This window comes from Alexandromys fortis, unplaced genomic scaffold (genome assembly GCF_014885135.2).
Source record: "Alexandromys fortis isolate MF-2015 unplaced genomic scaffold, M_Fortis_MF-2015_v1.1 scaffold_419, whole genome shotgun sequence".
NCBI lineage: Eukaryota > Metazoa > Chordata > Mammalia > Rodentia > Cricetidae > Alexandromys > Alexandromys fortis.
The window spans coordinates 46,959-58,066 of NW_026068303.1; the positions used below are offsets into that span (position 1 = coordinate 46,959).

General features: G+C 41.0%; 1 long non-coding RNA gene across 1 annotated transcript in view; it reads left to right on the forward strand.

The window, feature by feature from the left end:
- Window positions 1–8,897, forward strand: part of LOC126495042 (uncharacterized) — a 48,770-nt gene extending 39,873 nt beyond the window's left edge. The window contains exons 2-3 of the long non-coding RNA XR_007590102.1: window positions 7,467–8,585; window positions 8,674–8,897. This is a non-coding gene — a long non-coding RNA (uncharacterized lncRNA). The remainder of the gene's footprint in view (window positions 1–7,466; window positions 8,586–8,673) is intronic.
- The last annotated feature ends 2,211 nt before the right edge of the window (window positions 8,898–11,108 follow it).

Sequence of the window (11,108 nt, forward strand, 5' to 3'; positions counted from 1 at the left end):
CATATAGGCATCCTCCTGAATATTAACCTTCATCAGGCGATGAAAGGAGACAGAGACAGAGCCCCACATTGGAGCACCGGACTGAAATCTCAAGTTCCAAATCAGGAGCAGAAGGAGAGAGAGCACAAGCAAGGAACTCAGGACTGCGAGGGGGGTACCCACACACTGAGACAATGGGGCTGTTCTATCGGGAACTCACCAAGGCCAGCTGGCCTGGGTCTGAAAAAGCCTGGGTTAAAACCGGTCTCGCTGAACATAGCGGACAATGAGGACTACTGAGACCTCAAGAACAATGGCAATGGGTTTTTGATCCTACTGTACCTATTGGTTTCGTGGGAGCCTAGGCAGTTTGGATGCTCACTTTACTAGACCTGGATGGAGGTGGGTGGTCCTTGGACTTCCCACAGGGCAGGGAACCCTGATTGCTCTTTGGGCTGACGAGGGAGGGAGACTTGACTGGGGGAGGGGGAGGGAAAGGGGAGGCGGTGGTGGAGAAGAGACAAAATCTTAAATAAATAAATAAATAAATAAGAAAAAATTAGAAGCTGATGCAGAGGCCAAGCATTTAACCTTTTACGCTATTTGGCTTCTTTCTATTAAAGCCGTGTGTGCATTAGGATGTGCTGAAGTGATAATCTGCACACGATTTAATTATGGGTTTCCACCCCAAGAGGGAGGCAAGGGAATCTTGTCAAGACAGCTCAAAGTAGACCTCATTCTGATCTTCTTCCTTTCCTGCAGATCAGTGGTTCTCAACCTGTGGGTCACAGCCCCTCTGAAGGGCTCATATCGGGCATCCTGCATACCAGATATTGACATTATGATTCATAACAGTAGCAAAATTACAGTTAGGAAGTAACAATGAAAATAGTTTTATGGTTGGGGCTTATTACAACATGAGGAACTGTATTTTAGGAAGGTTGAGAACCACAGCACTAGATACTGGACCAATAAATATCAGAACAAGACAAAAATGATATATAAAATACTCATTCCTAATGAAATAAATTTTGCTAAAGGGTAAATTTCTCTCTTTTTCTTTGATTTGGGGGCGAGGTTTAGAAGTCAATTACAATATAGCATTAAGCAGATGCCCAATGACTTTTCTTATACCAGTAAATCAATGTATCTCTCCAAACACGGTATGGACTCACTCATAAGTGGATAGAAGACATAAAGCAAAGCAAAAGATAACCAGACTACAATCCACTGTTCAAGAGAATTGGGAGTGTGGCGGGCAGGAGGGGAGGGTGGAGGGGAAGAAAGAAGGAAGGAAGGGGTGTGGGAAAATATATAGCTCAATAAAAACAATAAAAATGTTTTAAAAATAAAATAAAAAATGCATAGTCCATTAACTTGGAAACCTTATAATTGCAGCTTTTCAGCACAATGATTTTTTTTCTACACGAAAATGAAACAAAATCTTTCAAGTATTGCTTCGTTGTCCATGCTTAGGACTGAGTTTCTGTTTGAAATGAGCAGGAAAAGCCTTCTTCCTGCTAATCATATTCTTTCATTGTCATCAGGTTTACAATAACAATAATTATAGTTACAACATTTCCACTTTCCCTTTCTTCCCTCCACACCCTCCCAAGTCCCTTCTCTATAACTCTTTCCAAGTAGATCTCTCCCCACTCTGACACGGATAGCTTTTTTCGATATAGAAATATAACCTGCTGAGTCCATGTTTGTTGTTTATCTGTATATGGCTTCAGAGATAACCATTGTGTATTGGACAACAATTAGGGGCTTACCATGAACAGAGGTTAACTCTCCCTCTCTCAGCAGTCATTATTTGCCTGTAGTTTGTTGTCAAAAGTTGGGACCCCAATATATTTTCCCACTTCCACATCAGCATGGCTGTTTATACTGCCTTTGTTCTGGTCTTCTTTGTGCAGCCTCTTCCATGAGAGACTGTTTCACAGAAGACTTCCTGGTATTCTGACTCTTACAGTCTTCCCAGCCCCTTAGCCACCAAGTTCCCAGAGCCACAGACACAGAGCTGTGATGTAGATATATCCACTGGGGCTGAAATGAGTGACTTTGTTTTAGAAAGGTTTATGTAGCTCATAGTTTTGGAGATATGAGGACATGTTGTTGCCTTTTGCTCTGCTGTGCTGAGGACCTCATGGTGATGACATCACTGTGCTATTAACACATGAACAAGCAAGAGACAGAAAGTCAGAAAGAAGTGGAGGGACCAGGCTTGCTTTTCTAACAGCAATCTTCTCTCAAGTATGACTTGTGCAGCCCCGCAAAACTATGTCAATTCATTTCAATGACATAAGGACTCCTAAAAGGCCTGGTCACTTAAGAATCCTACCACTGCTCCATCACCAACAGTGAGGACCACACCTCGAAGATGTGAAATCTTGGTGGAAAAATTTCAACCCTATCTAAACCATAGCAACATTTTACCAATACAATAAGAAGGATCACATTTCCTTTCTGTTTTTCATCAGTAGCCCTGTGGAGAGAAGACAGGGGAGCAGCAACTTCCAAGGGGCAAAGAAATATACCTGTTGTAATGGATATCAAATGTCACAGGTGTGTTGCGTATGAAGCCACGATCCCCCAACCAGAATCGTGAAGTGATAACAGATGTTTAGGGTCTCTGTGCACAAGCTGCCAATGTAGGCTGATCTGAGCCCTGTCTTTCTTCCGGGTTCAGCTGTGCTCACTCACCTGGCTCTCAGGTAATCTAGAGAGCTTCCTAACGGCTTAGCTCAGTCATAATGTCACAACAATGGTTGAGAATAAAACATTGAGAATAAAACCTGTAAAGTCAACTGAGGCACATGCTTTCCAATGTCCTCGCATTGTGACATTTCACTTCTGCCCAAACTACGAGCTTTGAAGTCTGTATGCAACCAAACTGTGGTCGTCCATGAAATAGAGACATTACCGAATGTTCAAGCACCACTTAACTTTTACCCACAATTTGTCTTTAGAAAGATAGAATAAACACTGGGCAGTGGTGGCACACTCCTTTAATCCTAGCACTCAGTAGACAGAGGCAGGTGGATGGCTGTGAGTTCAAGGCCAGCCAGCTCTACAAGAGCTAGTTCCAGGATAGGCTCCAAAAACTACAGAGAAATCCTGTTTTGAAAAAGAAGAAAGAAAGAAAGAAAGAAAGACAGACTAAGAAAAGTTTCCTGTCAAAAAGAAAAATGGAAGATTGTAGAATGTAAGAAATAATTATGAGGAAATTAACTAAACAGCTCCATTACCAGCCCTACTGTCAGGAGACCTTACTGATTAAAGTGGCACATGCGCTTTGAATTAAAGTTCAAAATACATATTAAATCACTGGTTTGGGCTGTGATTTTAATTACCATTCAGCAAGGAATCACTCTCCACTCTGAGAAGCTGTCAAACAGCTGTTTGGATCCTACCATAATTTGGCCAACTATTATTCAGTGACTTGAGCTTTAGAATTTTAAGTACATTTAAATATGTGTTGATTGGGGTATCTCATTTTTAAAACACTGATGTGCCGGCTTAGATTAATGCAGACAAATTGTGATAAGTATTTGCACAACTTTAATGGAAAACCAGACTCACGAAACCAAGGTTCCATCGGAGTACAAGAAACAGGAAGGGACCCGCAGCTTCTGCGCGCCCAATTTATCAGTAAACATTCACCCGAGGCAAGCCCGCCCCCAACAGGTGGGCTTATCCCTACATTTCCCCCTTTTTGTCTAAATAAGACAGAACTAAACCAATTACAACTATAAACAATAATAACAAATAATAGATATAACAAACAATATTGAGAACAAAAGTTTTATCAGACATTCTATCTCAAGGAGTCTAAATAATGTAATTACATTATATAATCTTCAACTCTGTCAAAGATCTGAAAAGGGAATAAATATTACTTAACAAATGAGAGATATCCAAAATGTGCCATAAATGACAGAGACAACTGACTACCTGGGCAATCACCCAAATTCTAGTTCGCAATGTTGAGTCAACCAAATTTGGCTAAGGCCTAACATAACTGACATACCATTATCAAATGCAAGGAACTTTCTTAGAATTATCCTACCCTGTCTTGGCAAGATAAGACAATCCTGTTTCATATCTTTGTCAGTAGATGAGGTATGGGATTTTCTTAACCCAAAGGCCAGTTCTGCCAAGAAGACAAGCTCCAGTGGAGCGTCTTTGGTGCTCAACTTTCTCTCGGGAGTAGAGTGGCGTTGCCAGGAGTAATTGTGTCTCATTGGCACAGAATTCTAGGTTAGATTAAAGGCCATTTTCTACAGCTCTTTAAAGAGACTGAAGATTATACTATCTATACTAAATATAATCTCTATGTAACTAGAAGACCTGATTAACCTAAAAATAAACATGACAAACATATAATTCTTAATACCTATATAACTTGAAGACTAAGAGAATAAACAACGGTGCAATATATGAAGACAATGATCTTCACCTGTGAACAATGTCATTACATATCAAATGTAAACAATATTATTACATAAATAGTATCAGAGGTAGAAATGTACATTGTGATATGGTAGATGTATCAATACAATATAAGCATACTCTTATACAAATATAGAGGTAGGAACACTCACATTCAATATTCAATATATCAAAATACAGGAAAGAGTACCAATGCAATTTTCTAAAAACAGTAACTCGGGCTGGAGAGATGGCTCAGTGGTTAAGAGCATTGCCTGCTCTTCCAGAGGTCCTGAGTTCAATTCCCAGCAACAACATGGTGGATCACAACCATCTGTAATGAGGTCTGGTGCCCTCTTCTGGCCTGAAGACATACACACAGACAGAATATTGTATACATAACAAATAAATATCGCAACCCAATGAATCCAACATTGCCAACACTGCCTACAACAACTCAGGCATCTAGCAACACTTCACCAGCACAACTCAAAGAAGGGAGACACATAAACTCTAATACCAAAAACAATAAGAATAACTGGAGTAAACACCCACTGGTCATTAATATCACTTAATATTAATGGTCTCAATTCACCTATAAAAAGGCACAGGCTAAGAGATGGGCTACAAAAACAGGATCCAACATTCTGCTGTTTGCAAGAAACACATCTCAACCACAAAGACAGGCATCTACTCAGAGTAAAGGGTTGGGAAAAGGTCTTTCAAGCAAATGGTCCTAAGAAAAAAGCAGGTGTGGCCATACTAATTTCCAACAAAACGGACTTCAAACTAAAATTAATCAGAAGAGATCGAGATGGACACTGTATACTCATAACAGGAACAATTCATCAGGATGACATCTCAATCCTAAATATCTACACCCCTAATACAAAAGCACCCACTTATCTAAAAGAAATATTACTAGAACTGAAGGCAGACATTAAACCACACACACTAGTAGTAGGAGAATTCAAAACACCTCTCTCTCCAATGGACAGGTCAATCAGACAGAAACCTAATAGAGAATTAAGAGAATTATTGGAGGTAATGAAGCAATTGGACTTAACAGACATCTATAGATCACTCCACCCAAATAGGAAAGAATATACCTTCTTCTCTGCAGCACATGGAACCTTCTCAAAAATTGACCATATACTCGGAAACAAATACAACCTCCACAGATACAAAAAAAATCAGTGTCCACCTGTGTCTGATCAGATCACCACAGATTAAAGTTAGAAGGCAACAACAATACTACCCCCAGAAAGCCTACAAACTCATGGAAACTGAACAGTCAACTACTGAATCACACCTGGGTCAAGGAAGAAATTAAGAAAGAAATTAAAGTCTTCCTTGAATTTAATGAAAATAAAGAGACAACATACTCAAACCTATGGGACACGATGAAAGCAGTGCTAAGAGGAAAGTTCATAGCACTAAGTGCACACATAAAGAAAACGGAGAAAGCATATATCGGGGACTTAACAACATACCTGAAAGCTTTAGAAAAAAAGAAGCAGACATGCCCAGGAGGAGTAGAAGACTGGAAATAATCAAACTGAGGGCAGAAATCAACAAAATAGAAGCACAGAAAACAGTCCAAAAATCAATGAAACAAAAAGTTGGTTCTTGGAGAAAATCAACAAGATCGACAAACCCCTATCCAAACTAATTAAACAACAGAGAGAGAACACGCAAATAAATAAAATCAGAAATGAAAAGGGAGACATAACCACAGACACAGAGGAAATTCAAAGAATCATTAGATCTTACTACAAAGGCCTATATGGCACAAAACTGGAAAACGTAAAAGAAATGGACACGTTTTTAGATAAATACCATATACCAAAGTTAAACCAGGCTCAGGTGAACAACCTAAATAGACCTGTTAGTCGCTAAGAACTAGAAGCTGTTATCAAAAACCTCCCTACCAAAAAAAGCCCAGGACCTGATGGTTTCAATGCGGAATTCTACCAGAACTTCCAAGAAGACCTAATACCTATACTCCTTAATGTATTTCACAATATAGAAGCAGAAGAGTCATTGCCAAATTCCTTTTATGAAGCTACAGTTACCCTGATACCAAAACCACACTTTAATTCAATAATAAAGAAATAAATAAATTAAAAAAGAAAGGAGGTTGGTGAGATGGTTCGTTGGTTACAAGTGTCTACTGATCTTACAGAGGACCTGAATTTGATTTTCCAGAGTGTACAATGAAGAGTTAGATCACAATCTCCTGCAACTCCATCTTCTGAGAGATCCAATGTCCTTGACCACCACAGGCATTGCAATCACATGTACAAACCCACTCTCACACCCATATACTCATTAACTAAAAATAGTAAATCTGAAAAAAACTTCAACAGGATAGGAGGACCTATTTGTGGTTACTAGCCATTTTCTTCCTCAACCAATGGCTTATGGATAAAGTGGTCATCAGTCCAGGGATGGAGCTTGTGCATGGACCAAGATACACTTCAGCTCCCCAAGACTGACCTATAAGCCGTCTCTGCCGAGTGCGCTATTTGTGCTGAGTCCCAATATGGCCTCATTCCCTCGGATGATCAATTAGCTACCTGGTGACAGGTTAATTATATAGAAACAATTATTAGTTTGTTCTTGTAAGAAAAATCATTTGATTACATAGTTTCCCTGCCAACAATCCTGCTAAGACCCACCATCTGTGAATCAACAGAACACATTGTCCACTGTCATTGTATTCCCACCATCTGTGAAATAGCAGAGCACCTTGTCTACTTGATCAAAGAACCCACTTTCCAGCAAATGAAGAAAGGAAGAAAGGCAATGAGCCCATGTTTCCGATATCCCTGCTCTTACTATGTTCCTCACCATAGCAGGTAGATTGAGTCAACAATAGACTTTTCATCATTCAATATACATCAGAGTAGAGTGTTTCTGAGAGTGTGCAAGGTCCTGGGTTAAAGGAACAGGGATTAAGTGCCATTTAGGTGGAAATACCTTATAAGGCTCAGAAAAATTTCTTTGGGAAGGTTCATATGCTCTGAGTAATAATCCTATATTTTCTGCAGTTTCTGTCATCATATGATTCATGGATCAAGGAATCAAAGGGTAGAAGGAATATCATCCAATGAATCAAAGGTAAGATCAATCATCATCCAAGGAATCAAAGGGAAGACCAGTCATCATCCAAGGAATCAAAGGTAAGACCAGTCATCATCCAAGGAATCAAAGGGAAGATCAATCCCTAACTAAGGATTTCTCACCCCCGGTAGAGAAGCGTCAGTGTCCTACTGCTCATGCACAGAAATAGTTGTGCCATGTTTGGTAGGGTTATGACTTTATTGGGGATCAGCATGGTTTGTGGCAATGGCTACAGAAGCCAAGGTGACAAGGAGGGGATGATGACTCTGACTTCTTTTCCTCCCCCTTCTTCTCTGTTGCTGCTAGGACTCACTATCCTCAAACTCAGTAGCCCAGACAAGCTTTGAATTTATGATCCTCCAGCTTCAGCCTCCCACGTAGCTGGGAAAACAGAGCCATCCCACTAGATTTAACTGTTTAGCTGACATTTAAAGTGGACAATGTTGAGTAAACAGATTGCTCTCTGTAATGATGTGGCAGATTCCTCCAAACAGTTTAAGGCCGGAATAAGACAGAAGTCTCTTCTCTGCTGAGCAAGAGCCCTTCTCCAGAGGCTGCTTCTGTATTCTGTCTGCATTCTCAGTTCTTGAATCCCTACCCCTGACCCTTATGCTAGAACTCTATTGTCAGCCTACCTAGGTATCTGGGCTCTTGTTCCTTAGAGGCAATCTCTCTCTCTCTCTCTCTCTCTCTCTCTCTCTCTCTCTCTCTCTCTCTCTCTCTCTCTCTCTCTCTCTCTCTCCCCCCTTGTTTGCTATCCCCAGCTACCCTATGCACTCATTTTCCAGATCTTTCCTGTGTTTTATTTCACATAACCTCAGTCTGCAGAGTGAGAATAAAAGAGTGTATCTGTGAAATAGCAGTGGCTTCAGAAGACAAGGGCAGAACACAGGAAGTTTCGAGGTGAGGCAACCATGTGCAGAGAAACTGGAACGTTTATGATGAGAAGCTCACAACACTTAACTATGTTCCTGCTCTTCATATTGGAAATTGCAAACACTGGGACATCTTGGAAAGAATTCCAAAGGAAGTTCGTAATCCAGAAGGTTCTTCTCACTTCTGTTGTGTTTTAGTAAAGAACTTTCTGTTTTGTTCGCTCCCCTTTAAGCTGGAGATAGATATATTTCCTTTTAGGGCAGTGTCTACAGTGCCTCAGGGGCCAGGTCCACACAGGCTCTTCACAAACTTGACTCCTTTTGGACATCAAGTTCAGGGGGATGCATCCTTGGGAAACTGAGGAAGAAAATGCTTCATTACTGAATTTCTGAAGTAAGACTCCACCTGTTTGTGACTCTCTACAGGTACAGGAGTCTGTCTTCTGGTATCCATCTTTTACAGGTACAGGCAAGTACTCTCTCTTTTCCCCGTTTGCCTGAATCAAGGCTGCAGCTACTATGTCCTTTTCCCATCAGAACCCTTCTACTGCCTCAGAGATGTGGGGCACATCTGTAATCCTATCACTTGGGACACTGAGGTTGGAGGATTGCACGAGTAAGGGCAGCATGAGCTATACAATCAGAGGTTGTCAAAACAAAAAACAAAAATCAACCTAATTTATCTGGGAAAGGCGTCTCACTGTGGTTACCTCCAGTCGCCTGGTTGATTAAATGCCCTATCTTTCGGCACCCCTGAAGGATTCTTCTGACCTCATTCTTTTCTTTCATTAACTTAATTTGTGTCAGAAATTTCTATCATGATGATTGCTCTGCAGGGGTTTGGGCCAATGGCTCAGTCAATAAGAGCCCTTATCACTCAAGCCTGAAAACCCAAGTGCAAATCCCCTGTACCCCTGTAAAGCTGGGCATAGCGGCATGTGTCTGTAACCCTCATGCTGGGAGTAGTCAGGCGGATCCCTAGACCTCATTACCAGTCGGTCTAGGCACTTTATGTCTGGATTAGTGAGAGATTTTGTCCCTAATAATGCAGAGGGTGATAGGGGAAGGCCCCTGAGGTCCCCATAAGCGTGCATATGTGTGTACACTTGCAGGGACATATGGATGTGCACGCACACACTGCAAATACATACACATAGATCACATATGACAGGAAGGAAAGAAGGAAGGACAAAATAAAACCACACCCCAAAAGGCAGGGGGGCAAAAGTATAATCAAATATAAGCACACACAAAAAACATGTAGAGTCCATTATATGGTGATCAACTACTCCTGCACATGAGGCCTGCCCGCCGTGTGGCTGAAATATCCATTGCCCTCTACTGGAGAAAAGTGATTTTCTGTTTTCTGGCAAGCAGAAGTGATAGTTCAGTTTTTAATCTGTAGAGGCGAGGTGGCCTGAAATTAATAATGGGGATTGGCTGGAAACTAGAGAGAGATCTTTCTTATAAAAACCCTCATGCTGTCTAGGGAAGAGAGCAGGGGGTGAGGCCATTGTGGACATCGTAGTCGAAGCTGGGAAATGGTTCTTCTTCAGAAGGTGGTGTCAGAGGCTTCAGAGTCAGATCAGAACTGGGAAATAAATACAGACTTGTGGAGGGAGGCAGAGCACTACTACGATGCTGGCAGACAGCTGTGTTTTTATTGGTTTATGAGCAAGACGGTGGGAGAGCATGAAAACGAGAGAGCTGAAGTCCAAAGAACCTGAATAACTCAGGTAGATGCCTCACAGTCCTCGGGCATCTCTACAAATAGGAATCTTAGAAATAATGCTCTCAATGAATGGTATACTGGAAGCGACATACGGTCTTTGGAGGGAATTAAAGACATGAACGACTACTTTGTGTTTATCAGCCAGCACAAAAATAGACATGAGCCAATTTGATGTCTTCTGTTTCCCGCTCACGTACTTCTCTGGTAATGGAAAGAGAAAATCGTGATGAGGGCTACATCTGAAATCCCCTTCCTTTAGTTGATATGATTTCTTTGTGAGTTAAACCAATCCACAAATAAAGAACAACAGATTCAGTACAGGAATAAGTGTCTCTAATCTGTCGCATTTAATGCTGGTTTACTGATTCAGCCCACTTCTTCCTCGGCTCCTGGATATAGCCTTTGATTTATACTGCCTGTGATCGTACTAATAGAATTTCATATTAGTTCAGGAACACATTATACTCCTCCGAATTTAGAACCCCAAAGATTGGTTACAGCTACGGCATTTCTGCATAGCCTCATTTTTAGTGAGCACAAGCATAATAGACCTCTTTAATGGATGTTTTTGGCCTACTGAGCTGAACCACAGAATGAGTGACTTTTAAATGGAACTATAAAGACCTGACCAAAAAGACATTCTGGAAGAGTTGACCCCAGGAAAACTGTAGTCTCCAACTTTACCACCTGACACCTACTATAAACGTTCTCTCTAAAGTTTGATGGCAAACCAGTGTTAAATTACTTGGGGAGTAGCTTGTGCTCAGATGCACATAGTAAATTAGATGTAGAAATAAGTTTGGGTTAGAAAGTTAGAGCCAGATGTGGTGATGCATGCCTGTAATTCTAGCACTCAGGAAGCAGAAGCAGGAAGACCAAGAGTTCAAGGCCAGCACTGGCTACACAGTGAGTTAGAGGCTATTCTAAATAACAACAAAACAGGAACAAAATTGAGAAAATTA